Source organism: Schistocerca americana, chromosome 4 (genome assembly GCF_021461395.2).
Source record: "Schistocerca americana isolate TAMUIC-IGC-003095 chromosome 4, iqSchAmer2.1, whole genome shotgun sequence".
NCBI lineage: Eukaryota > Metazoa > Arthropoda > Insecta > Orthoptera > Acrididae > Schistocerca > Schistocerca americana.
The window spans coordinates 440,551,470-440,578,230 of NC_060122.1; positions in this window are offsets into that span (position 1 = coordinate 440,551,470).

The window sequence follows — 26,761 nt, forward strand, 5'->3', positions numbered from 1 at the left end:
TGAACTTGACGTAGTTGTCACGGAACAAAGTGTGATGACCTGACGGTTTTGATTTAACTAATGATATTTTAGAAGACACTAGGGATAAAGATTGAACAGTTTTGTGCTATTTATGCTTCGAACTCACATTGAATATAGTGCTTGTGAAACAATAGAGCCATTTATAATCAGTTAACAGAAAGGCGAAACTATTTACAGCTGCGTCATTTCAAGCCAGGTCACCACTCTTTCTTCAGTGCTGACATGAAGTTTCTTCCCATCAGGGATCATTTACTTGTTTGTTGTTGTTGATTGCACTACTTAATAATTAAATTTTACCACCAAGGGTACTCTGGAATCTAAATTGTTATCAATAATCAGACAATACGCATCAAATATACTACTTTTGTGGAAGGCGTTTTCGTATAACAAGGTTGCCCTGCCTGTCGCATATCCATCCTCAATAGCGAACAATGACCCAGAGTTATTTATTGTTACAGCAGCTCTTGCTAAGAAATATTTGTACATATATTATCTTTAAATGAAATCATTTACGTTTTTCGCTGATAAAACATTGTTTCTTGCCATTACGAAATGTTGTCATTTTCAAGCACTGTGATTAGGTGTAGCCCACTCAGTAATATAAAGTTGTACCACGCTGTGTAAGAGCAGTTGCATGAGGTGTTGTGAATTAATCAGCTATTCCATATAACATATACATTATAGAGCTGATGCAATAATGGTGTAAACAGTGCACTTCAAATTTCACGTAGTATGCGTGGTAATTAGATCACAAAAGCAGCAAAGATGTAAACAAAATTAAAATTCCCACCAAGGACATTCATGAAATTTAAACTCCAGTGTTTGCATCATTATTTCACGTAGATGGTATATGGAACAGCTGATCAATTCTCAACACCTCATGCAACTACTCTTACATAGCATGACACAGCTTTATATTACTAAGTGGGTTACAACGTCCCACAAGGTTCGAATATGTGTCATATTGAAACTGCACTCGCAATAGTTAATCATTTAACAACCAACAGGGGAAATAACTGCATTTAAAAATTTTTCAAAGGTTTCGGACCCAGTTATCATCGAACTTTTGGATATTTTATATGGCATCGATAGCTACGATGCCTCAACGTAGGTACAAGTTCTTAGGTTGGCACTACGACACCGACACCGACGACAGCGCCCTCTAGCCGGCACTGTGCAGCTCTACGAGCGCCGCTCTAGATTCAGCCCATTTGATTCCGAGTAGACGACCAAGCAACACTGTTTCTATTTCACAGTGGGCGAGCCACTGCAGATTTTGCCTGTGTAACTTTTATGATCTTTGATACATCCGGCTTCGCGCCTACGTGCTCCTCTGTGCAAAGTTAGGTATTCAAGTTATTATGTATTGATATTCTTCTTAAAGTAAAGGTGATTTAAATTCAAACTCAGTACCGAAGCATTTCACCTTTTCATGCTCCTACTCTCTTCATACATTCGGCCTACCCTTCAGTTTACAGGAGCAGACCCACTCGCCGCCTTCCAGGCGGGACACAAAATTTTATTTGTTTATATGTCTCACATATACACTGATCAGCCAGAACATAATGACCATCTACCTAATAGTCGGATAACAGCTGATACGTCTCGTGGATTGGAAGGGATGAGGCGTTGGTAGGTCGCTAGAGGGTGTTGGCGTCACATATGCACACAAAACACATTTTTTTTTTTTTGGTCATCAGTCTACTGACTGGTTTGATGCGGCCCGCCACGAATTCCTTTCCTGTGCTAACCTCTTCATCTCAGAGTAGCACTTGCAACCTACGTCCTCAATTATTTGCTTGACGTATTCCAATCTCTGTCTTCCTCTACAGTTTTTGCCCTCTACAGCTCCCTCTCGTACCATGGAAGTCATTCCCTCATGTCTTAGCAGATGTCCTATCATCCTGTCCCTTCTCCTTATCAGTGTTTTCCACATATTCCTTTCCCCTCCGATTCTGCGTAGAACCTCATTCCTTACCTTATCAGTCCACCTAATTTTCAACATTCGTCTATAGCACCACATCTCAAATGCTTCGATTCTCTTCTGTTCCGGTTTTCCCACAGTCCATGTTTCACCACCATACAATGCTGTACTCCAGACGTACATACTCAGAAATTTCTTCCTCAAATTAAGGCCGGTATTTGATATTAGTAGACTTCTCTTGGCCAGAAATGCCTTTTTTGCCATAGCGAGTCTGCTTTTGATGTCCTCCTTGCTCCGTCCGTCATTGGTTATATTACTGCCTAGGTAGCAGAATTCCTTAACTTCATTGACTTCGTGACCATCAATCCTGATGTTAAGTTTCTCGCTGTTCTCATTTCTACTACTTCTCATTACCTTCGTCTTTCTCCGATTTACTCTCAAACCATACTGTGTACTCATTAGACTGTTCATTCCGTTCAGCAGATCATTTAATTCTTCTTCACTTTCACTCAGGATAGCAATGTCATCAGCGAATCGTATCATTGATATCCATTCACCTTGTATTTTAATTCCACTCCTGAACCTTTCTTTTATTTCCATCATTGCTTCCTCGATGTACAGATTGAAGAGTAGGGGCGAAAGGCTACAGCCTTGTCTTACACTCTTCTTAATACGAGCACTTCGTTCTTGATCGTCCACTCTTATTATTCCCTCTTGGTTGTTGTACATATTGTATATGACCCGTCTCTCCCTATAGCTTACCCCTACTTTTTTCAGAATCTCGAACAGCTTGCACCATTTTATATTGTCGAACGCTTTTTCCAGGTAGACAAATCCTATGAAAGTGTCTTGATTTTTCATTAGCCTTCCTTCCATTATTAGCCGTAGCGTCAGAATTGCCTCTCTCGTCTCTTTACTTTTCCTAAAGCCTGACTGATCGTCACCTAGCGCATTCTCAATTTTCTTTTCCATTCTTCTGTATATTATTCTTGTAAGCAGCTTCGATGCATGAGCTGTTAAGCTGATTGTACGATAATTCTCGCACTTGTCAGCTCTTGCCGTCTTCGGAATTGTGTGGATGATGCTTTTCCGAAAGTCAGATGGTATATCGCCAGACTCATATATTCTACACACCAACGTGAATAGTCGTTTTGTTGCTACTTCCCCCAATAATTTTAGAAATTCTGATGGAATGTTATCTACCCCTTCTGCCTTATTTGACCGTAAGTCCTCCAAAGCTCTTTTAAATTCCGATTCTAATACTGGATCCCCTATCTCTTCTAAATCGACTCCTGTTTCTTCTTCTATCACATCTGACAAATCTTCACCCTCATAGAGGCTTTCAATGTATTCTTTCCACCTGTCTGCTCTCTCGTCTGTATTTAACAGTGAAATTCCCGTTGCACTCTTAATGTTACCACCGTTGCTTTTAATGTCACCAAAGGTTGTTTTGACTTTCCTGTATGCTGAGTCTGTCCTTCCGACAATCATATCTTTTTCGATGTCTTCACATTTTTCCTGCAGCCATTTCGTCTTAGCTTCCCTACACTTTCTATTTATTTCATTCCTCAGCGACTTGTATTTCTGTATTCCTGATTTTCCCGGAACATGTTTGTACTTCCTCCTTTCATCAATCAACTGAAGTATTTCTTCTGTTACCCATGGTTTCTTCGCAGCTACCTTCTTTGTACCTATGTTTTCCTCCTCAACTTCTGTGATGGCCCTTTTTAGAGATGTCCATTCCTCTTCAACTGTACTGCCTACTGCGCTGTTCCTTATTGCTGTATCTATAGCGTTAGAGAACTTCAAACGTATCTCGTCATTCCTTAGTGCATCCGTATCCCACTTCTTTGCGTATTGATTCTTCCTGACTAATGTCTTGAACTTCAGCCCACTCTTCATCACTACTATATTGTGATCTGAGTCTATATCTGCTCCTGGGTATGCCTTACAATCCAGTATCTGATTTCGGAATCTCTGTCTGCCCATGACGTAATCTAATTGAAATCTTCCCGTATCTCCCGGCCTTTTCCAAGTATACCTCCGCCTCTTGTGATTCTTGAACGGGGTATTCGCTATTACTAGCTGAAACTTGCTACAGAACTCAATTAGTCTTTCTCCTCTTTCATTCCTTGTCCCAAGCCCATATTGTCCTGTAATCTTTTCTTCTACTCCTTCCCCTACAACTGCATTCCAGTCGCCCATGACTATTAGATTTTCGTCCCCCTTTACATACTGCATTACCCTTTCAATATCCTCATACACTTTCTCTATCTGTTCATCTTCAGCTTGCGACGTCGGCATGTATACCTGAACTATCGTCGTCGGTGTTGGTCTGCTGTCGATTCTGATTAGAACAACCCGGTCACTAAACTGTTCACAGTAACACACCCTCTGCCCTACCTTCCTATTCATAACGAATCCTACACCTGTTATACCATTTTCTGCTGCTGCTGATATTACCCGATACTTATCTGACCAGAAATCCTTGTCTTCTTTCCACTTCACTTCACTGACCCCTACTATATCTAGATTGAGCCTTTGCATTTCCCTTTTCAGATTTTCTAGTTTCCCTACCACGTTTAAGCTTCTGACATTCCACGCCCCGACTCGTAGAACGTTATCCTTCCGTTGATTATTCAATCTTTTCTCATGGTAACCTCCCCGTTGGCAGTCCCCTCCCGGAGATCCGAATGGGGAACTATTCCGGAATCTTTTGCCAATGGAGAGATCATCATGACACTCCTTCAATTACAGGCCACATGTCCAGTGGATACACGTTACGTGTCTTTAATGCAGTGGTTTCCATTGCCTTCTGCATCCTCCTGTCGTTGATCATTGCTGATTCTTCCGCCTTTAGGGGCAATTTCCCAACCCTAGGACAAGAGAGTGCCCTGAACCTCTATCCGCTCCTCCGCCCTCTTTGACAAGGCCGTTGGCAGAATGAGGCTGACTTCTTATGCCGGAAGTCTTCGGCCGCCAATGCTGATTATTTATCAAAATTTAGGCAGTGGCGGGGATCGAACCCGGGACCGAAGGTGTTTTGATTATGAATCAAAGACGCTACCTCTAGACCACGGTTCCCTACCCACAAAACACATATGCACACAAAAATCACCAATTCCAGTAAATTCAGGGGTTGGGGGGGGGGGGGCGATGAGCTCTGACGCCACATTCAAAAACATAGCAGATGTGTTCGATCGAATTCAAATCTGGCGAATTGGTGTGCCAGCACATCAGTTGGAACTCGCCACTGTGTATATCGAACCAATCCATCACATTCCTAGCCTTGTGGCAAGGCGCATTATGACTCTAGCATCGGAAAACATTATCGTCATGAAGAGGTGTACGTGGTCTGCAGCCAGTGTACGATACTCCTTGGCCATCGTAGTGGCTTGCACGAGTTCCGCTGGACCGGTGGATGCCAACCTGAATGTTCCCCATAGCGTAACGGAGTCACAGCCAGCTTGTCTCCATCCCGCAATAAAGGTGTTAAGGAGCTGCTCCTCTGGAAGACACGGACTCGGCCCTCACATCGGTATGATGAAGGAGGTACTGGGATTGATTAGACCATGCAACGCTGTGCCACTGCGCCAACGTCCAATGCCGATGGTCACGCGCCCATTTGAATCGTAGTCGCTGATGTCCTGGTGCTGGCATTGGCGCATGCATGGGTCATCGACTGCGGAGGCCCGACGTTAGGAGTGTTCGGTGCACTGCGTGTTGAGAGACTCTTATACTCTGCCCGCCATTAAAGTCTGATTTTAGTTCCGCCACGGTTCGACGCCTGTCATGTTTTATCAATCTGCCTAGCCTGCGACGTTTGACATCTGTAATGAGGGGCTAGCCGACCGCACGACGTCTGGACGTGGTTTTACCTCGGTTTCGGCAAATGTTCAAGATACTCACTACAGCACTTCCCAAGCACCCGACGAGTCGTGCGGTTTCCGAAATACTCGTGCTGAACCTCTGGGCTATTACAATCTGTTCTCGGTCAAACTCAGGTAGGTCGCGCGCGTCTTCCCCACTCTACACAGGGATAGTGCTACATGCACCGTGCGTATGTCTGACCAGCACACATCCCTCGCCAGGTGACACTGTTATCGCCTGAACGGATTTATGTTGATAGTAGGTCGGTGGTCATACTGTTCAGTCTGAACAGCGTATGTATTTACTTTGTTTGTGACTGCATGGTGCTTATGTTCCGTATCTGCGATCTCAGCCAGTTTTTCTTAGCTATAAACGTTTATATACAAGGTAGTATGAGAGATATATTAGCACAGGATAGAAACAAACTTTCTTGGGGTTGTACGAGGGTGAGTCAAATGAAAACCTTAAATTTTTTTTTTAATATTATTTATTGTGCAGAAGTCGTACAAAGCTGTATCACTTTTCAACATAATCTCCCCCAAGCGCAATGGAAGTCCTCCAGCGCTTACAAAGTGCATAAATTCCTTTAGAAAATAAACTCTGTTGGTAGTCCGTGCAACCGCTAGTGCACAGTGTGGCGTACCTCTTCATCAGAACGGAACTCCTTTCCTCCCATTGCGTCTTCGAGTGGTCCAAACATATGGAAATCACTTGGGGCAAGGTCTGGTGAGTATGGTGGATGAGGAAGACACTCAAAATGCAGGTCTATGATTGTTGGAACTGTTGTACGAGCAGTGTGGGGCCTTGCATTGTCATGTTGCAAAGGGACACCTGCTGACAGCAATCCACGCCGCTTTGATTTGATTGCAGGCCTCAGATGACTTTTTAGCTGTGTGTATGATGCACTGGGGACAGTGGTCCCTCTAGCCATGTAATGCTCCAAAATGACGGCTTTTTCGTCCCAAAAGAGAGTCAGTATAACCTTCCATGCTGATGGTTCTGTTCGAAAGTTCATTGATTTTGGTGATGAGGAATGGCGCCATTCCTTGCTCACTGTCTTCCTTTCCGGTTGGTGAAAGTGAACCCAGGTTTCGTCCCCAGTAAAGATTCTTGCAAGGAAGCCATCACCTTCTCGTTCAAAGCGCCGAAGAAGTTCTTCACAAGCATCAACACGTCGTTCTCTCTTTTCAAGAGTCAGCTGCTGTAGCACCCATCTTGCAGACACTTTGTGAAACTGGAGCACATCATGCACAATGTGGTGTGCTGACCCACGACTAATCTGCAAACATGCTGCAATGTCACTGAGTGTCACTCGGCGGGTTTCCTTCACTATGGCTTCTACTGCTGTAATGTTCTGTGGAGTCACAACTCGTTGTGCCATACGTGGACGAGGAGCATCTTCCATTGAAGTCACACCATTTGCGAACTTCCAACTCCATTCGCAGATGTGATGCTGTGACAAACATGCATCACCGTACTGAACCTTCATTCCTCGATGAATTTCAATACGTTTCACACCTTTATTACGCAAAAACCGAATAACAGAACGCTGTTCTTCCCTGGTGCAAGTCGCAAGTGGGGCGGCCATCTTTATACTGATACTGCGACGGCATGTGTGCATCTTCACTATGCTGCCACCTAAAGGCCATTCTCCACGTTGATTCTAGCACGCTTACCAACTTACAGGATAACGGTGCGAAATTTCTATTTGTTATTATAAATTTAAGGTTTTCATTTGACTCACCCTCGTATTAAAGGGACAGGTGTGTGGCACTTTAATCGCAACAATTTATGAGGTGATTTGGTAAATGTTTTGCTACAGAACCTTTATGTGTTACGTGCAGTAAGGAATTTTCAAACTTTACGAGGTACTTGACAAGTTGGGGGAAGGTATCAGCTGCGTATTTGTTTGTAGGACGCTGGGAATCATTATAGAACACATTGCCGAATGACAGTCCCTGCAACTTTTTCGTAAACAGTCTTAACCGAACAGGAGTATTAAATCGGAATCAGTCAAAGTAAAGACGAAGTTAGAGCCGTATTAATCTAGACGGTTTTATTTACAATGACACAGACTCACTCAGGAAATTTATTTCCTTCATTAAGAGGAACAGATGTGCTACAATTGATGCCGTGATGGATCGTCTGAAAGAGTTTTGCCACTCGTGGAGACGTAACACGGCTGTGAGGCGAGCTGTGGATAATTAGACGGGATGTGACGGTGGGCTACGGTTGAAGGGCCGGCGGCCGCTCGTAAAGAGGACGGCGTCCGCATCGGCGTCGGCGGCGGCAGCAACGGGGCGCCGTGTTTACTGAGCGTCCCACGCCACGGCCCGGCCGCCAGCCACCGCCGCAGCCCACGTAAATAATTGGGAGGGGGAGGCCGCCGCCCCCACCCTCTCTCCCGCATGGCCGTAAGCGGTTTACCTCTTTATCTGTTCCCGCTCTCTCAAAAGCGACTACCCGAGATACTCTCTACAGCTCATCATGTGTCCTGCGACCGCCTTACTGTTAGCTCAAGATAAGCTTAACGCAGGCTCTGAAACTATTTTAACTTAATGGTTATTCATATGTACAGCCTAATTGAGAATACACTCTATACTTCACTTACGCTACTGGCCATTAAAACTGCTACACCAAGAAGAAATGCAGATGATAAACGGGTATTCATTGGACAAATATATTATACTAAAACTGACATGTGATTACATTTTCACGCGGTTTGGGTGCATAGATCCTGAGAAATCAGTACCCAGAACAACAACCTCTGCCGGCCGGAGTGGCCGTGCGGTTCTAGGCGCTGCACTCTGGAGCCGAGCGACCGCTACGGTCGCAGGTTCGAATCCTGCCTCGGGCATGGATGTGTATGATGTCCTTAGGTTAGTTAGGTTTAATCAGTTCTAACTTCTAGGCGACTGGACCTCAGACGTTAAGTCGCATAGTCCTCAGAGCCATTTGAACCAATTACCTCTGGCCGTGATAACGGCCTTGATACGCCTGGGCATTGAGTCAACAGAGCTTGGATGTCGTACAGCTGCCCATGCAGCTTCAACACGATACCACAGTTCATCAAGAGTAGTGACCAGCGTATTGTGACGAGCCAGTTGCTCGGCCACCATTGACCAGACGATTTCAATTAGTGAGAGATCTGGAGAATGTGTTGGCTAGGGCAGCAATCGAACACTTTCTGTATCCAGAAAGGCGCGTACAGGACCTGCAACATGCGGTCGTGCATTATCCTGTTGAAATGAAGGGTTTCGCAGGGATCGAATGAAGGGTAGAGCCACGGGTCGTAACACATCTGAAATATAACGTCCACTGTTCAAAGTGCCATCAATGCGAACAAGAGGTGACCGAGACGTGTAACCAATGGCACCCCATACCATTGCACCGGGTGATACGCCAGTATGGCGATGACGAATACACGCTTCCAATGTGCGTTCACCGCGATGTCGCCAAACACGGATGCGACCATCATGATGCTATAAACAGAACCTGGATTCATCCTAAAAAATGACGTTTTGCCATTCGTGCACCCAGGTTCGTCGTTGAGTACACCATCGCAGGCGCTCCTGTCTGTGATGTAGCGTTAAGGGTAACCGCAGCCATGGTCTCCGAGCGGATGGTCCATGCTGCTGCAAACGTCGTCGAACTGTTCATGCAGATGATTGTTGTCTTGCAAACGTCCCCAAGTGTTGACTCAGGGATCGAGACGTGGCTGTACGATCCGTTACAGCCATGCGGATAAGATGGCTGTCATCTCGACTGCTAGTGATACGAGGCCGTTGGGATCCAGCACGACGTTCCGTATTACCCTCCTGAACCCACCGATTCCATATTCCGCTAACAGTCATTGGATCTCGACGAACGCGAGCAGCATTGTCGCGATACGATAAACCACAATCGTAATAGGCTATAATCCGTGTGGTGTCACCGCCAGACACCACACTTGCTAGGTGGTAGCCTTTAAATCGGCCGCGGTCCATTAGTATACGTCGGACCCGCGTGTCGCCACTATCAGTGATTGCAGACCGAGCGCCGCCACGCGGCAGGTCTAGAGAGACTTCCTAGCACTCGCCCCAGTTGTACAGCCGACTTTGCTAGCGATGGTTCACTGACAAATTACGCTCTCATTTCCGAGACGATAGTTAGCATACCCTACAGCTACGTCATTTGCTACGACCTAGCAAGGCGCCATTATCATTTGCTATTTATCTTGTGATGCATGTACCGTCAGACCGATGTTCACCAGTTATGGATTAAAGTTAAGTATTCCACAGCTACGTCCTGTTTTTGCTAGTTCATTTCCGTGTCCTGTTCCAGACCTCACGCCAGCCTGCGTGAGCTTAAACGCGTGCCTTTCGGCTTCACCTCATAGTGGCTTGGCTGTCTTGCCAAGTCACAACAATTCGACCTTTGTCAAAGTCGGAAACGTGATGGTACGCATTTCTCCTCCTTACACGGGGCATCACAACAACGTTTCACCAGACAACGCCAGTCGACTGCTGTTTGTGTATGAGAAATCGGTGGGAAACTTTCCTCATGTCAGCACGTTGTAGGTGACGCCACCGGCGCCAAACTAGAGTGAATGCTCTGAAAAGCTAATCATTTGCCTATCACAGCATCTTCTTCCTGTCGGTTAAATTTCGCGTCTGTAGCACGTCATCTTCGTGATGTAGCAATTTTAATCGCCATTAGTGTAATTCCTCTCTTGTACAGACGAGACAGATGGAAAGAAGTAAGTAAAATGGCCGGTAGTGCATATTTGTGGAAATTACGACACCAAGAAAAAATCATGTGATTACAATGAAATTTATTCCCCAAATTAGTGATCTGGCAATACAGAAGTGATTTGAATTACAGAACTCTACATTCACTTTTACCATGAGATTTCAGTAATGTGTAAGCTGTCACGTGCTGCTGCGAAATTCCTTGAGTGTATAAATTTTACTCTGACTCAGAAAGTTAATTAAAAGCCAGAATGCCTTTAAGATCCAAGTTGTAATCATGTTGCACCGTGGAATGAATAACGTGAAGAATTTATGGCCCTAACTATGGACCATAAAGTGCGGAACAACAAAGGAATACGTTTGATACGAATGGAAGGTGTTTAGAAGAACCAGCTTTGAAATTAACGCATCAACTTATTCAATTAAAACATATATTAAACCGATTTGACAGTGAAATAATATCAATTGACTTCGTAAATGTTCCCTGTGTAAATATTATCAAGTAAACTTATTGGTTTTTAGTGTTACTTAAACGCCGCCTGAAGTGGCCGAGCGGTTCTAGGCGCTGCAGTCTAGAACCGCGAGACCGCTACGGTCGCAGCTTCGAATCCTGCCTCGGGCATGGATGTGTGTGATGTCCTTAGGTTAGTTAGGTTTAAGTAGTTCTAAGTCTAGGGGACTGATGACCGCAGATGTTAAGTCCCATAGTGCTCAGAGCCATTTTTTTCTTACTTAAACGAAAAGAAAACATGTCCCACAGACGCAAATGGCGTTCTCAAAATTTGTGAACCTTTACTAAACGATACAGTGACTGTTGGCCTTATAGTTATTGAGACACTCACGAATCTACTAAAATGATGCTGGACTTGAGACTGATGATCGCAGTGATTTGACCAAATGCGGAACAATAGTGGTCCGTAGATGCCGTTTCTGCTAATTAAAATAACCGTAATCAATGTAAGACGTGCTGAACGTCCAATGGCGAGGTTCCTTCGTGCACAAAAATTCCCCCAAGTAATGCGCGCCGCGATAAAACGGCAAGCTTTTTCTATTCGCCCTTTGTCTTCCAAAAGAACTGCCACTTCTGCTCCGCCTCTGTGACGTCACAAACATTTTTACCCATCTCGCGTCTTCACGCTCAGCAACTAGCATCGCTTCGGAGTTTCTGTGAAAGTTAAAACTACACCTGAGGCTAGGCTCTTATTTTTCTGCAAGCTGTGTTTCTTTAAGAAAACGTAAGACTATTATCTCCTGAAGGAACTCTTCAGAATAGGAGAAAGCGTCAGCGTTCCACTGACAGTGTCGCTTCTCTGGCTTCAGCTCGGCCGTAAAGTAGGCTCGGTCCCAAACGCACAACAGTTGACTAGCCTCAGGCTGACCCGGCGTTGCGACTTTAACTCAGCCAAACACCAGAGACTGCCTGCCGACGTCAGAGAACCACTTGTTTCCTTACATTGGTCACTGCCTTGTCTGTCCCATATCTAGTGATCTTCCCATTCACACTCATTCAGAGAAAGCACAGAGAAAAACAAGGAAGACCAGCACCATGTTAAATATAGTTGATATACAGCTACGAGTCATTATACACAGGCTCTATAATCCACTTCACTTTAATAAAATATTATTATCACGTTCGGTTCTATCATTATCTTCTAATTGGTGCGTTATTGTCATGTTGAATCAAAAGGGATATGCGAAATGGCTTGCTGCTTTTCACTGCAACCAGAGCCTATAGAAGTTGCGTGGAATCAAAGAGGACCTGAATATGCTAGTAGGGAAACACACTGCCACACTATGTGTAGGCATATCCAGAAAGTATGCAAAGTGGTTGCCGGAGAATGAACAAGTCGCCGGCCAACCATATGCCATACACGTTCCATGGGTTACATGTAAGGTGAACGTGCAGGCCAGAGAAGCAGCCATACCTATCGTTTATGAAAGGCTTGTACATTCCTCCCCACATGTGGCTGGGCACTTCCTATGGCATATGGAGCTGCCTGCAGAAGAAGAATTGTCTTAGGCTGTAAGACGTCCACGTTGTAGCGCTTGTTGTTCAGATTGCCCTCAGTAAGTAGAAGGCACCCCAAACAATCACATTTGGCGTATGTCAGCTACGCCGCTCAGCAATGCAGTCTGTTGGATAGCTGCCACCCTGGTAGTGTCTACCATCACTGCCGCCACTGTAGGACAACCTGAGGCAGGATTCGTCCGAAGACACGACCCTGTGCCGTTGAGCATGTCAGTGACAGCGTTCACATGCTCATAGCGGTCTCAGGCGTTGGTGGTTTCTGGACAAAGGAAGCCGACGCAATGGCAAACGTGCCATCAGTCAGGTCCTCAGTAGAAGGCGTTCAGCCATCGACACAGACATACCCACAGATACTGCAATGCTCCAACGTCGAGTCAACACTGTGGATGAGGCTGTTGTGTTAGTTATGGCCACGTGGACAAGAGTGAATCTTCACAAGCTGTCGTCACATCATGTGGGCCGATGTCTGCCCGTTGCTGTATATGATCCTCTTCTATCTGCGTGAGCCGCAGTGTTACGGTACGACATAATCGTTTTCCGGAAGGAAATTATTCTGCCTCTTTTGAACTCACTCACATGCCAATATTTTGTCCATTGACATCTCCGGGGACACAAAAGAGGACGCTGCTGAGCCACATGCGCGCCATCTCACTGCAGTCTTAATCACTTCTTATGGTTCCACTTCAAAGGGAGCTGTCTTAATCCACTTTCATTTCTTCTCGTATGGCTTTACTTCGTATGCTCGTTTATATGTAACGCAGATGGCTCCTCTGTGCGTTGTAGTCCCTTGGAAACAGAATATGCATGGTGTGATAATATTTATTTTGTGTAATAAACAGTATCACCTCCTCATCAACTCCCTATCCAAGAATAATCTCTGTGAGCATGAATGTGTGGGTGTGTGTATTCAAAACTGTCAGAGAGAGGATCAAAGACCTTTTTGTACTTTCTGATAGTGTAGTGCCAAAATTGACAAACCTCTCCAGATAAGTCTGACAAACTTGCTTCTTTGCGAGTCGGAGCGTGCCCACTTTTCCTTTCTGAACTACTGACTATGAACTCCTCCCCCGCTTCATTAAATAGACTAGTCGTTGAGGCAATGACCGCTGGCTGTCATTTTTGGAAGGCATTCTTGGTTCCTCCGCTGAGGTGGTAGCCTTGAATGTCCCTTGGAACACGCTTTGGTTCAGTTTCTGTTTCGGTTAGTGAGGGCTGATATTTTTCTTTTGTTAGGAAATCGCTTCATTAATTTCATTAAATCCTTGGGAGTATATATTATTTAAAATTGTGTGGTTTTTTCCATTAATTTTAACAAATGATGTTTGAACTTGAGTTCTTCCTTTATTCATATCAGTACCGACCGTCCCACCAGAACTGCTGTTTCTTTGAAAATCTCTGCATTTATTTCAGAGGTGTGTTTTTTTAAATTTGCGAGGACAACGATGCTGATGTAAACTAATTTCTTCAAACGTAAGCAGACTGATGATTTCATGTGCTGACCCTCGTGTAACAGTAAGATAGTTTGCAAACGCTTAGTCGAAGTTACCACCTTCAGTGATCAACTCATGGTCTTGATGTCAATTTCAATCCAGGATTTTGAAGTTGTTTCTCTGCTTATGGTGTAGTAAACTTTTGCAGTCCGACGGCCACCTGTGAACAAAGCATAGATATTGTGAGCACAGGCTTTCCTGCTGAGCAGAAAAGTTCAAATGTTCAAATGTGTGTGAAATCTTATGGGAATTAAGTGCTAAGGTCATCAGTCCCTAAGCTTACACACTACTTAACCTAAATTATCCTAAGGACAAACATACACACCCATGCCCGGGGGAGGACTCGAACCTCCGCCGGGACCAACCAGCAGAAAAGTGATTTAACACAGAATGAACCCCAATCTGCAGAATATTTTTCAAATATAATTTATTAATTTTAGTTATAAGACTCTGAGATCGTCTTCAGTCACTTTGTAGCTCTGTCGCTATCACCTGTGTGGTTCAGTGTAGTGGAGAAGGAACTCTCTCTTTTACTCACATGTTGTGGGGGGGGGGGGGTCTGTTCTAACCTCAGACCTCAGTGAAGGGTTATTCTCCTCTTGTATGGGCTCCCAGTCTTCGTGTTCTTCCGTGTGAAGTCGTTCACGCTGGTTTACCTCTGTAACCTTATTTAAGCATGCTTTCATAAAAATAAGGGACTACATAATTTTAGAACTGGTCTTCATGTGTTTCATGTGGGTTATTGATCATTATAACTAATCAACAGTTTTTATCAGAGTTCCTTTTCAGATATTCGCCACTGCCCATAGCCCAAAATTGTTCTCCCGGAAGATATAAAATAATCTAGTCTTTTCAGATCGAAAATAACATTTAATCGTTTTCCATGTATGGTAGGTGCTCATGTGGCTTGCACAAGGTCTCCATGTGGTCTAATCGTATCATAGGGACGTAACCGTTGTGCAGTAAAATATTGGGGTTCTGATGAAGTTAGAAAATCGTCCCGAACGGTCGACGTTCTACATGCAGTGGACAGCAGTGAGACAAAATTTACGTAAATTATTTACATCCTCCATCCTTTAGTCTAGTGCATGTATCAAAGTTCATGGTTATACAACAGCTAGCGTAACTACTCAAATATAATGATGAGTCGTCTTCAGGGAATAATTAACCCTTTACAGCGAGATCCGAATGAAACTAAAGTTGTACCCTTAGACTACAGAATTTAAGCCAAACCCCTGATAGAAATAATCCCATCAAAGGTAGTAGTACACTTGCACACTATTCTACAAATCCTCCGATTCTGGACCCTGCATGTCAGCAAGGTACTGTACAAGCTGGCGGAGGCTCTGTAATGGTGTGGGGCGCGTGCAGTTGAAGTGATATGGGACCCCTGATACGTCTAGATACGACTCTGACAGGTGACATGTACGTAAGCATCCTGTCTGATCACCTGCAGTCATTCATATCCATTGTGCACTCCGACGGACTTGGGAAATTCCAGCAAGACAATGTGACACCCCACACGTCCAGAATTACTACACAGTGGCTCCAGGAACCTCTTCTGAGTGTAAACACGTCCACTGGCCACCAAACTCCCCATACAGGAACATTATTGAGCATATCTGGGATGCCTTGCAACGTCCTGTTCAGAAGAGATCTCCATACCTTCACACTCACACGGATTTATGGCAGCCCAGCAGGATTCATGGTGTCAGTTCCCTCCAGCACTACTTCAGACATTAATCGAGTCCACGCCACGTTGTGTTGCCGCACTTCTGCATGCTCGCGGGGACCGTGCACGATATTAGGCAGGTGTACCAGTTTCGTTGGCTCTTAAGTGTATTACTCAGACATATTTCGCTGAAGTTTCAGCATCATAGTGGTCTTAATTTTCTTTCTGTTTGCAAGGAAAAATGCTCTTTATTACTTGTACACATAAAAATATGAGCTTTTAAGGAAGTATTTACAATTTTAAAAAGATATTGAGATGTTCCTAGTTTTTTTTATGTTGTCACCTGCAACTGTATAGATCTCAATGTAGAGAAGTTACCTACTTCGACATTTGACAACTGGAAATGTTGTTGTTGGGCCTAACATTAATTAATTCTGTGTGGAATATTGTGTGTTTGTGTTTTTATGTGCTTTTGTGTATGTGTGTGTTTGTTTGTGTCTGTGTTTGTGCTTGCAACAGTTTCAGTTAGTTTTTCTGGTTTTCTGGCTATTTTCAGTGTCAGAAACTGCACTATGTAGCTTTCACCGTCACTGTTTACAAACTATGAAAACAAGATGGCGGACAATGGAATAGCTGAATGTCTTCTGGGCGCGAGAGTTTTGAATCCTTGTGAATTGTATCTGCCATTGCGCGCGCACGTGTTTGTGTGTGTGTGTGGGGGGGGGGGGGGGGTGAATGGGTTTGGGTTTTATTTATTAAATTACTTTTTGTACTTTTTGTACTCTCTCTCTCTGTGTGTTTGTGTGTGTGTGTGTGTGTGTGTGTGTGTTTTGGTCTCGTCTGATAGTTCTTTGAGAGAAGAGAGTAGTGTTACGTTGCAGTGACTTGTGCATTCATTTATATTTCATATTTGTTTTCCTTCGACAATGACTTTTTGTATCTGGTAGCGTTCTTCAATTATTACGTTTTGTGGGTCGCAGTTGCTTCATTGGAGAATTTTCAAGTCGTTGCTGGTGTCTGTCTGGCTGTATTTCATGTTGCTAAGGTGTTTAGAAAATGTAGAGCGACAGGTGTTACATTTCTGTGTTACAGTATGTGTATCTGGTATTTAAGGGGCAGCCCAGCGCAGATCTTTTTAGGCCAATATTTTATTGGCTCCATATGTTCCTTAGAGAGTCTATTTTTAAAATTCATTGGTATAAAGTGTGCCAAAAATATTAAAATACTGCATGGGGGTGGCATCCGAGCGCCCGGATGCAATCGATGTAATATTATAATAGTTACTGATGTAATAGGGGTTCTGTTAGTTTCGAATAGTATGAAAGAGGGCATTAGTCACAACTGAAAGACTATTCTCAACAATATTCCTCTTCGTTACATGATTAGTTTATGGAAAAAATCTGAAAGAACGTGCATATCTCGCGTCTCCTTAACTTGTTCTTTCCCTTGATCTTCTCATAGAAAGTAAAACATGAATGTTTGAAAATGACAAATAAACGTGTTTATACAGACAGAAAATGCTCAAAAAGTAATCCCAGTCATGCATAGAACACTTTGACTGGTAAGCAGAAACCGCTAATAAATCTAATTTCGTCAAAATGAGAGTGTTTCGATATCAACAAAAAGAAAGGCCAACTGTACCAATGAAAGGTTTATTCAATTTCCTTATTAAAAGCCGGCCGGAGTGGCCGAGCGGTTCTAGGCGCTACAGTCTGGAACCGCGTGACCGCTATGGTCGCAGGTTCGAATCCTGCCTCGGGCATGGATGTGTGTGATGTCCTTAGGTTGGTTAGGTTTAAGTAGTTCTAGGGGACTGATGACCTCAGAAGTTAAGTCCCACAGTGCACAGAGCCATTTGAACCATTTTGAACCTTATTAAAAATCACAAGTTGGCACTTTAAACGCTTGTATTTTCAAAACAACATTTCCAGCTTAGCCGTAGCTATAACTCATGACATATACAGGCAGTTACATTTTACCATTTTGTAACTTGTGAGTCGCCGTTCTTTCTACTGATTTATAGTGCATGTCTTTTTTGTCGAAAAAACATTTATTTCAAAGTGACGTCAGTTTTGTTAAAAACCATTTTTTAAATATCCTGAGGAACTACGGTAGACAATATCATCAGTTTCAAAGCAGTTTTTGAAATTTTGTTCTAAGCTGACAATTGTCCCTTTCATATCTCCCACTAACTGCCCTCGCACTTGTGGAAGGCTTTTCGTCGGTGTCGTGTAGTGTCCTGTGTGTGCAAATTTTTTACTTAAAAAAGTACGCAGTATAATCTTAAGATGTAAAGTAACGGTCTAGAGTCAGTTTTACAATGAGTTTGTTATTTTATTAAAAAAGTCGTGAATGTCGGTTCCAAAATTGAGCGTCACTCTCGTCTACCCCCTTAAAGATTCTGCTTGTTTGTCCTGCACTGTCTGAAAACAAATCGTAACACCAAAAACAAATTTTGTGAAGAGTAAGGAAATTTCGGGAATGGGTAACATATTTAACTGATTAACATTGTCAAGATTGAAGGTTAATGTAAGCGCGAGGTAAGGCGGTGCAAACGAGAAACGCTGCTACTTTAATAATCAGTGTAACCGCCTGAATGTTGAATATAAGCATCCAAACGTGCATCTACTGTGTTGTACAGGTGCTGATTGACAGTTTGTGGGATGGAGTTCGGTGTCTGTTGCACTTGGTCAGGCAATACAGGGCCGGTTAGCGCTGGTTGTGGATAGCGCTGAGGTTGTCGTCCAATGATGTCGCATTTGTGCTCGACGGGAGAAGGAGTTGGTGATCGAGCAGGTCAAGGCAACATGCTGACATTCTGTAGAAGATGTTGGCATAAATCAATAGAAGGTGGACGATTGGTATCCTGTTGGAAAACACCCCCTGGAATGCTGTTGATAAATGGCAGCACAACAGATCGAACCACCAGGCTGACGAACAAGTTTATAGTCATGGTGCGTGAGGCAATCACGAGACCGCTCCTGCCGTCATACGAAATCGCACGTCAGACAGTAACTCCTGGTGCAGGTGCAGTGTGTGTAGCACGCAGACAAGTTGGTTGCAGGCCCTCAACTGGCCTCCTTCTAACCAATACTCAGCCATCACTGGCACTGGCACCGGTTTTCACCAGAAAAAACAACAGCCCTCCCCCTGTCCTCCAGCAAGCTCTTGCTTGACATCAATGAAGCGGCAAATGTAGCTGGTTTTGGGGTCAGTGGAATTCACGCTGCTGTGCGTCTGGCTAGGAGCTGTCGTTGGAGTAACCGATCTGTAACAGTTCGTTCTGTCGCAGTGATGCCAACTGCTGCTCATATTGCTGCTGCAGATGTAGTAGGATCCGCCAGAGCCACACGCCGAACACAATGGTCTTTGCTCTCCAGAGCTCTGTTTTCTTGTGTCCGTGCATTCTCGTGACTACCGCTACCAACAGTCATGTACAGTGGCTGTATTTCTCCGAAGTCCTTCCGCAATATCCCAGAAGGAGCATCCAGCTTGCTGTAGCCCCGTTAGGCGAACTCGTTCAAATTCAGTGAGGCGCTAACATCAACTCACCACGTCTCAAAGGTAAATAACGCTGGTGAACGTTACAGGGTGTTAGCAAATCTGGATTGCATCCTCATAGGAGCGCTACTAGCACCGCTATTATGTGACTGGCGCGAAATTTTAATAGACATTGTAAGTAGGCTGTTTAGGTTTTTATGTTGGTAACATCACGTAGCGCTCTGTATGAAAATCACTGACTGTGCTGTGTGCAGTCTGTGGCTGGTTGGCATTGTTGGAATATTCGCCATTGTAGTGTTGGGCAGTTTGATGCGAACAGCGCGTAGCGTTGCGCAGTTAGAGGTGAACCGCCAGCAATGGTGGATGTGGGGAGAGAAATGGCAGAGTTTTGAGAGCGGACGATTTAGACGTGTGTCTATCACAAAAAGGAAATTTGTAAGACTGGATGTCATGAACAGATATATACTCTGCCATCTCTCTCCCCACATCCACCACTGCTGGTGGAATGACTTTTGAACACTATTAAGGTAAATACATTGTTTGTTCTCCATCAATATCTTTCATTTGCTAACTATGCCAATCAGTAGTTAGTGCCTTCAGTAGTTAGAATCTTTTATTTAGCTGGCAGTATTGGCGCTCGCACGTGTATTCAGGGGATTCTTTGATGACACTGATCACTGTTTAATCTGCAGTGAAATTGGTATTGTGAGGCCGAAAGTGCAGGAGGTCAGGTCCATATGTAGGTGGATAAGAGTGGAGAAACTTCAGGATAAGGAAATCAGGCACAAGTACATAACAGTGATCTCAGAAAGGTACCAGTTAGTTGAATGTAGTCAATTACAGTCATTGGAAAAGGAATGGACAAGGTACAGGGACACAGTACTAGAAGTGGCTAAAGAATGTCTTGGAACAGTAGTGTGTAAAGGTAGGATGAAGCAAACAGCTTAGTGGAATGACACAATCAAGGCAGCCTGTAAAAGGAAAAAGAAGGCGTATCAAAAACGGCTACATACTAGAACTCAGGTAGACAGAGAAAGTTATGTTGAAAAAAGAAACAAAGCCCAACCGAAATTGCAGCATCCAAGAAGAAATATTGGGAACACTTTGGAAACAGGTTGGAGAATTTGGGTCAAGCTGCTGGAAAACCATTCTGGAGTGTAATTAGCAGTCTTCGAAAGGGAGGTAAGAAGGAAATGACAAGTATTTTGGACAGGTCAGGAAAACTGCTGGTGAATCCTCTTGATGCCTTGGGAAGATGGAGGGAATATTCTAAAGAGTTGCTCAATGTAGGTGAAAAAAAAAAAATGGTTCAAATGGCTCTGAGCCCTATGGGACTTAACTTCTGAGGTCATCAGTCCCCTAGAACTTAGAACTACTTAAACCTAACTAATCTAAGGACATTACACACTTCCATGCCCGAGGCAGGATTCGAACCTGCGATCGTAGCGGTCGCGCGTTTCCAGACTGTAGCGCCTAGAACCGCTCGGCCCCCTCGGCCGGCGTAGGTGAAAATACGATCAGTAATGTTTCAGATTTCGATGTACAATGGAATAGGAATGATGATGGAAATAGGATCACATTTGAGGAAGTGGAGAAAACGATCAATAGATTGCAGTGCAACAAAGCGGCTGGCCGGCCGAAGTGGCCGTGCGGTTAAAGGCGCTGCAGTCTGGAACCGCAAGACCTCTACGGTCGCAGGTTCGAATCCTGCCTCGGGCATGGATGTTTGTGATGTCCTTAGGTTAGTTAGGTTTAACTAGTTCTAAGTTCTAGGGGACTAATGACCTCAGCAGTTGAGTCCCATAGTGCTCAGAGCCATTTGAACCATTTTTGAACAAAGCGGCTGGGGTGGATGAAATTAAGTCGGAACTCATCAAATACAGTGGAATGTCAGGTCTTAAATTGCTACACAGGATAATTGGAATGGCGTGGGAGTCGGGACAGGTTCCATCAGACTGGACGAAAGCAGTAATCACACCAATCTTTAAACATGGAAAAAGAAAAGATTGTAACAAGTACAGAGGTATCTCTTTAATCAGTGTTGTGGGTAAAATCTTCTCAGGTATTGTTGAAAGGATAGTGCGAGTATTAGTTGAGGACAAATTGGATGAAAATCAGTGTGGGTTTAGGCCTCTTAGAGGTTGTCAGGACCAGATCTTTAGCTTACGGTAAATAATGGAGAAGTGTTACGAGTGCAACAGGGAATTGTATCTATGCTTTATAGATCTAGAAAAGGCATATGACCGGGTTCCTAGGAGGAAGTTATTGTCTGTTTTACGAGATTATGGAATAGGAGGCAAACTTTTGCAAGCAATTAAAGGTCTTCACATAGATAGCCAGGCAGCAGTTAGAGTTGACGGTAAATTGAGTTCATGGTTCAGAGTAGTTTCAGGCGTAAGACAAGGCTGCAACCTGTCTCCACTGTTGTTCATATTATTTATGGATCATATGTTGAAAACAATAGACTGGCTGGGTGAGATTAAGATATGTGAACACAAAATAAGCAGTCTCGCACATGCGGATGACTTAGTTGTGATGGCAGATTCGATTGAAAGTGTGCCAAGTAATATTTCAGAGCTAGATCAGAAATGTAAGGACTATGGTATGAAGATTAGCATCTCCAAAACGAAAGTAATGTCAGTGGGAAAGAGATATAAACGGATTGAGTGCCAAATAGGAGGAACAAAGTTAGAACGGGTGGACGGTTCCAACTACTTAGGATGCATATTCTCACAGGATAGCAACATAGTGAAAGAACTGGAAGCGAGATGTAGCAGAGCTAATGCAGTGAGCGCTCAGCTACGATCTACTCTCATCTGCAGGAAGGAAGTCAGTACAAAGGCTAAGTTATCTGTGCACCGTTCAATCTTTCGACCAACTTTGTTGTATGGGAGCGAAATCTGGGTGGATTCAGATTACCTTATCAATAAGGTTGAGGTTACGGATATGAAAGTAGCTAGGATTATTGTAGGTACTAGTGAATGGGAACAATGGCAGGAGGGTGTCCGCAATGAGGAAATAAAGAAAAACTGGGAATGAACTCTATTGTTGTTGCAGTCAGGGCGAACAGGCTTAGATGGTGGGGTCATGTTACACGCATGGGGGAAGCAAGGTTACCCATGAGACTCATGGATTCAGCATTAGAGGGTAGGAGGAGTCGGGGTAGACCAAGGAGGAGGTACCTGGATTCGGTTAAGAATCATTTTCAGGTAATAGACTTAACATCAGAAGAGGCACCAATGTTAGCACTGAATAGCGGATCACGGAGGAATTTTATAAGGGGGACTATTCTCCAGACTGAACGCTGAAAGGCGTAATCAGTCTTAAATGATGATGATGATGATATTGGCGCTCGCTGTATTGCAGTAGTTCGAGTAACGAAGATTTTTGTGAGGTAAGTGATTCATGAAAGGTATAGGTTATCGTTAGTCGGGGCCATTCTTTTGTATGTATTATTGAAAGTCAGATTGCGCTGCGCTAAAAATATTGTGTGTCAGTTTAGTGTTGATCAGAATAAGTAAAGACAGAAACGTCTGTGTAGGTTGAGTTTTGCTCAGCTGTTTGAGTATTCAGATATAGAAACACGTCTAGCAACTTTAGTTTATATTTCTGAGTTCCCTTTTGGTGCTGCGATTCTTTTTCCCGTCAGTGTATATAAATCTATTAGCACTTCTGCAATGTTCGTTGGTAAACACGTTATGTTTTATGTTTGTGTTTGTTTTGGTTGCTCTTAGTTTTCTCTGTAGCCGGCCGCTGTGACCGAGTGGCTCTAGGCGCTTCAGTCCGGAACTGCGCGACTGCTACGGTCGCAGGTTCGAATCCTGTCTCGGGCATGGATGTGTGAGGTGTGCTTAGGTTAGTTAGGTTTAAGTAGTTCTACCTTCTAGGGGACTGATGACCTCAGATGTTAAGTCCCATAGTGCTCAGAGCCATATGAACCAATTTGTTCTGAGTACTGAGGTATCAGTTCTGTAGGCAGTTTTTAGATCTTGTTTTTGAGTATAATAAATAACTTCACTTCTGAGATGACAATTAATACTTTGCCGCTAACGCTCGTGCAAACGAAACTAATCGGTAGACGACGTTGTGCGCGTGCCCGTGGGTGGAATGTTGTTGTTAGGAGGACACGTCTTTGGCTGGAGCGCGGAGAAGAGCAGCCCGCGGCTGTTTGCGAGCGGACGGAAATACGGCGGCGCGCTCGGTGCGTGGCGGGGTGCGTGACGCAGGCCGCGTGACGCAGGCGGCCGGCGCTGCCCGCGGCGCTGGGCGGCCATTAGCGCGCTGCGCCGCCGGCGGATGAGTTGCGACCGCACCTGCTAGCTGCTACGCCCACGCGCAAATATTTGCGCAGCTGGACAATGCGCGCATCAATATGGCGGGTTAATGGCCGGCTATTTCCAGCGCCGCGTCGTCTCCGGCTGGCGCCCCTCTCGCTGTGCGCGGATGACGCCGCTTTGTTAGTGGCTTCCGCAGTCCGCCGCCTGCATAGCTCCGGTAAACAGCGCGTCCCGATACTCGCGGCACTCGTCGGCAGGTCGAGCAACAGTGACTGCTGTGGGGCAATGGTCTAATAAACCAAGCTAGTCGTGCTCTAATTCACTTACTGCATAGTACGAGGGTTGCCCAGAAAGTAATGCACCGCATTTTTGTTCAACAATTCTTTATTGAACGTGATGAGAATTACGCAAGCGAAACAATGGTGTTTTATCTACACGCACTATTTTTCCGCGCAATCGCCGACCCGTTCTATGGCCTTCCCCTAACGCGAAACAACGTAATTTTTATGTAATTTACGTAATTATAAAATACGTTTTAGTTACCGGTCGTGGTCGCTGAAGACAATACGAAAAGAACCAGAAGTCCAGAGCTCAATAAAGGTTTGAAACAGATCCAGAATGGGCGTGTGTACCGAACGAGACGAACAACAACACGGTACTGAACTAACTGGGCACAGTAGGCAGTGTAGCTGCGACGAATGGCCGCGCGGAGGACGAGTTCGGCCGAGGGAGACCGAGACAGAGACGGGAACGGGACCGAGGCTGGAACTAGACCGGTCGACGTGCCGTTGCGGGAACGAGGCCGACCGTTACCCGTTCCCGGGAACTGTAAGTAGAAAGCCGCGACCCAAGTGAACTATGAAAGACCGTTCTTTACAATTCGTTCCTCGCTCCTTCCGTTCATCTTGGTGAACCGTTCCTTTGCACACGTTAGTTCGCGAACGACCCACCTCTATTCACTTGGCATAAGGGTTCGTGAATATTCCCTACAGTTTCTTTCTCTGCAGTGAGAAATTGCATGACGGCACGTTGCTTGTAACGTACATCACCTACAGACTCCATTTTGAAACTGTCCTGCAGCTACGCTATCTGTCGCCAGTGACGAAAAGTAGGCGCGTTCACTCAGGAGACTTCAAATAATACATACGTAAGGTTCCGCATTCGTAGCATTGTTTTCGGCTGAGAAAAACAATGCAGTGCTTTACTTAGTGGGCAACCCTCGTATGAGGGTTACTAAAGAGTGTCATTGTTTTGGCGACTCGTATAAGAAATCCAGAAGTGGTTAAAATGTTGCTTGAATACCACGGGCGTCCAGTAAGTAATGCAACACACTATTTTTGCAGAAAGCATCTTGGTTTTATTCAGGATTTCAATGCAACATACTATTCCCCACTCTTCTGGTCACAAAACATTATTTTTCAACATAATCTCCGTTCAATCCCCTTACTGGGAGGCCCTGTATACCCGCATGGTACCACTCCACTGGTCGACGTCGGAGCCAGTGCTTTGCTGCCTTATCAACAACCTCCCCATTGTTGTGGACTGAGGGCGCGCGCTTTTAGGAAAATCTCGCTGCCGCTGAAAAAGACTAATAAAACTGTCCTAGTAGGACGTATGCGTGGGACTCTAGGGCAGCAGACACACAAGAAAAGTTAATAATAAAATACACTGTGTAAGAGGTCCGAGCAGATGTCATTTTATGTAAGAGGTCCGAGCAGATGTAATTTTGATGTATTGCTCATGCGCTGCCTGCGATATCCAAGGTATAAGAGAATCTCTGACCAGAGAGCAGTGCTGACTGCAGTAGGAACTGTGTAGCTGTAGCAGTAAGTTGTTGCGAGTCTGCAGTCTGCTCTGGTCTGGTCTGGTGTATCGTGTTGGATGGGCCGGTCGCGGCGCAGCGATGCCAGAGCCTGAGTATTGTTGTATAAGGTAAAAAGCAGCCTCGCGCATATGTAGTAATGTTATCTCAACTCCCATGTAAATGTTTTAAAAATGTCCAAATAATAATCTTTCTCATATAAAGTAATTTTTTAACAACCATTCATTTCAATTTAAAGAATTTTCTAATTTCTACAATCCAAGTATCATCCCGATTATTGCAAAAGAAAAATCAGTTGTTTCCCTTTCATAAAAGACAAATCTATCGGCCAGCATTGCACAGGGCTGCGCCAGAAAAAAATTATTGCAAGAGCAGATATACAGGGCTATTACAAATGATTGAAGTGATTTCATAAATTCACTGTAGCTCCATTCATTGACATATGGTCACGACACACTACAGATACGTAGAAAAACTAGTAAAGTTTTGTTCGGCTGAAGCCGCACTTCAGGTTTCTGCCGCCAGAGCGTTCGAGAGCGCAGTGAGACAAAATGGCGACAGGAGCCGAGAAAGCGTATGTCGTGCTTGAAATGCACTCACATCAGTCAGTCATAACAGTGCAACGACGCTTCAGGACGAAGTTCAACAAAGATCCACCAACTGCTAACTCCATTCGGCGATGGTATGCGCAGTTTAAAGCTTCTGGATGCCTCTGTAAAGAGAAATCAACGGGTCGGCCTGCAGTGAGCGAAGAAACGGTTGAATGCGTGCGGGCAGGTTTCACGCGTAGCCCGCGGAAGTCGATGAATAAAGCAAGCAGGGAGCTAAACGTACCACAGCCGACGGTTTGGAAATCTTACGGAAAAGGCTAAAGCAGAAGCCTTACCGTTTACAATTGCTACAAGCCCTGACACCCGATGACAACGTCAAACGCTTTGAATTTTCGGCGCGGTTGCAACAGCTCATGGAAGAGGATGCGTTCAGTGCGAAACTTGTTTTCAGTGATGAAGCAACATTTTTTCTTAATGGTGAAGTGAACAGACACAATGTGCGAATCTGGGCGGTAGAGAATCCTCACGCATTCGTGCAGCAAATTCGCAATTCACCAAAAGTGAACGTGTTTTGTGCAATCTCACGGTTTAAAGTTTACGGCCCCTTCTTCTTCTGCGAAACAAAAAAAAAAACGTTACAGGACACGTGTATCTGGGCATGCTGGAAAATTGGCTCATGCCACAACTGGAGACCGACAGCGCCGACTTCATCTTTCAACAGGATGGTGCTCCACCGCACTTCCATCATGATGTTCGGCATTTCTTAAACAGGAGATTGGAAAACCGATGGATCGGTCGTGGTGGAGATCATGATCAGCAATTCATGTCATGGCCTCCACGCTCTCCCGACTTAACCCCATGCGATTTCTTTCTG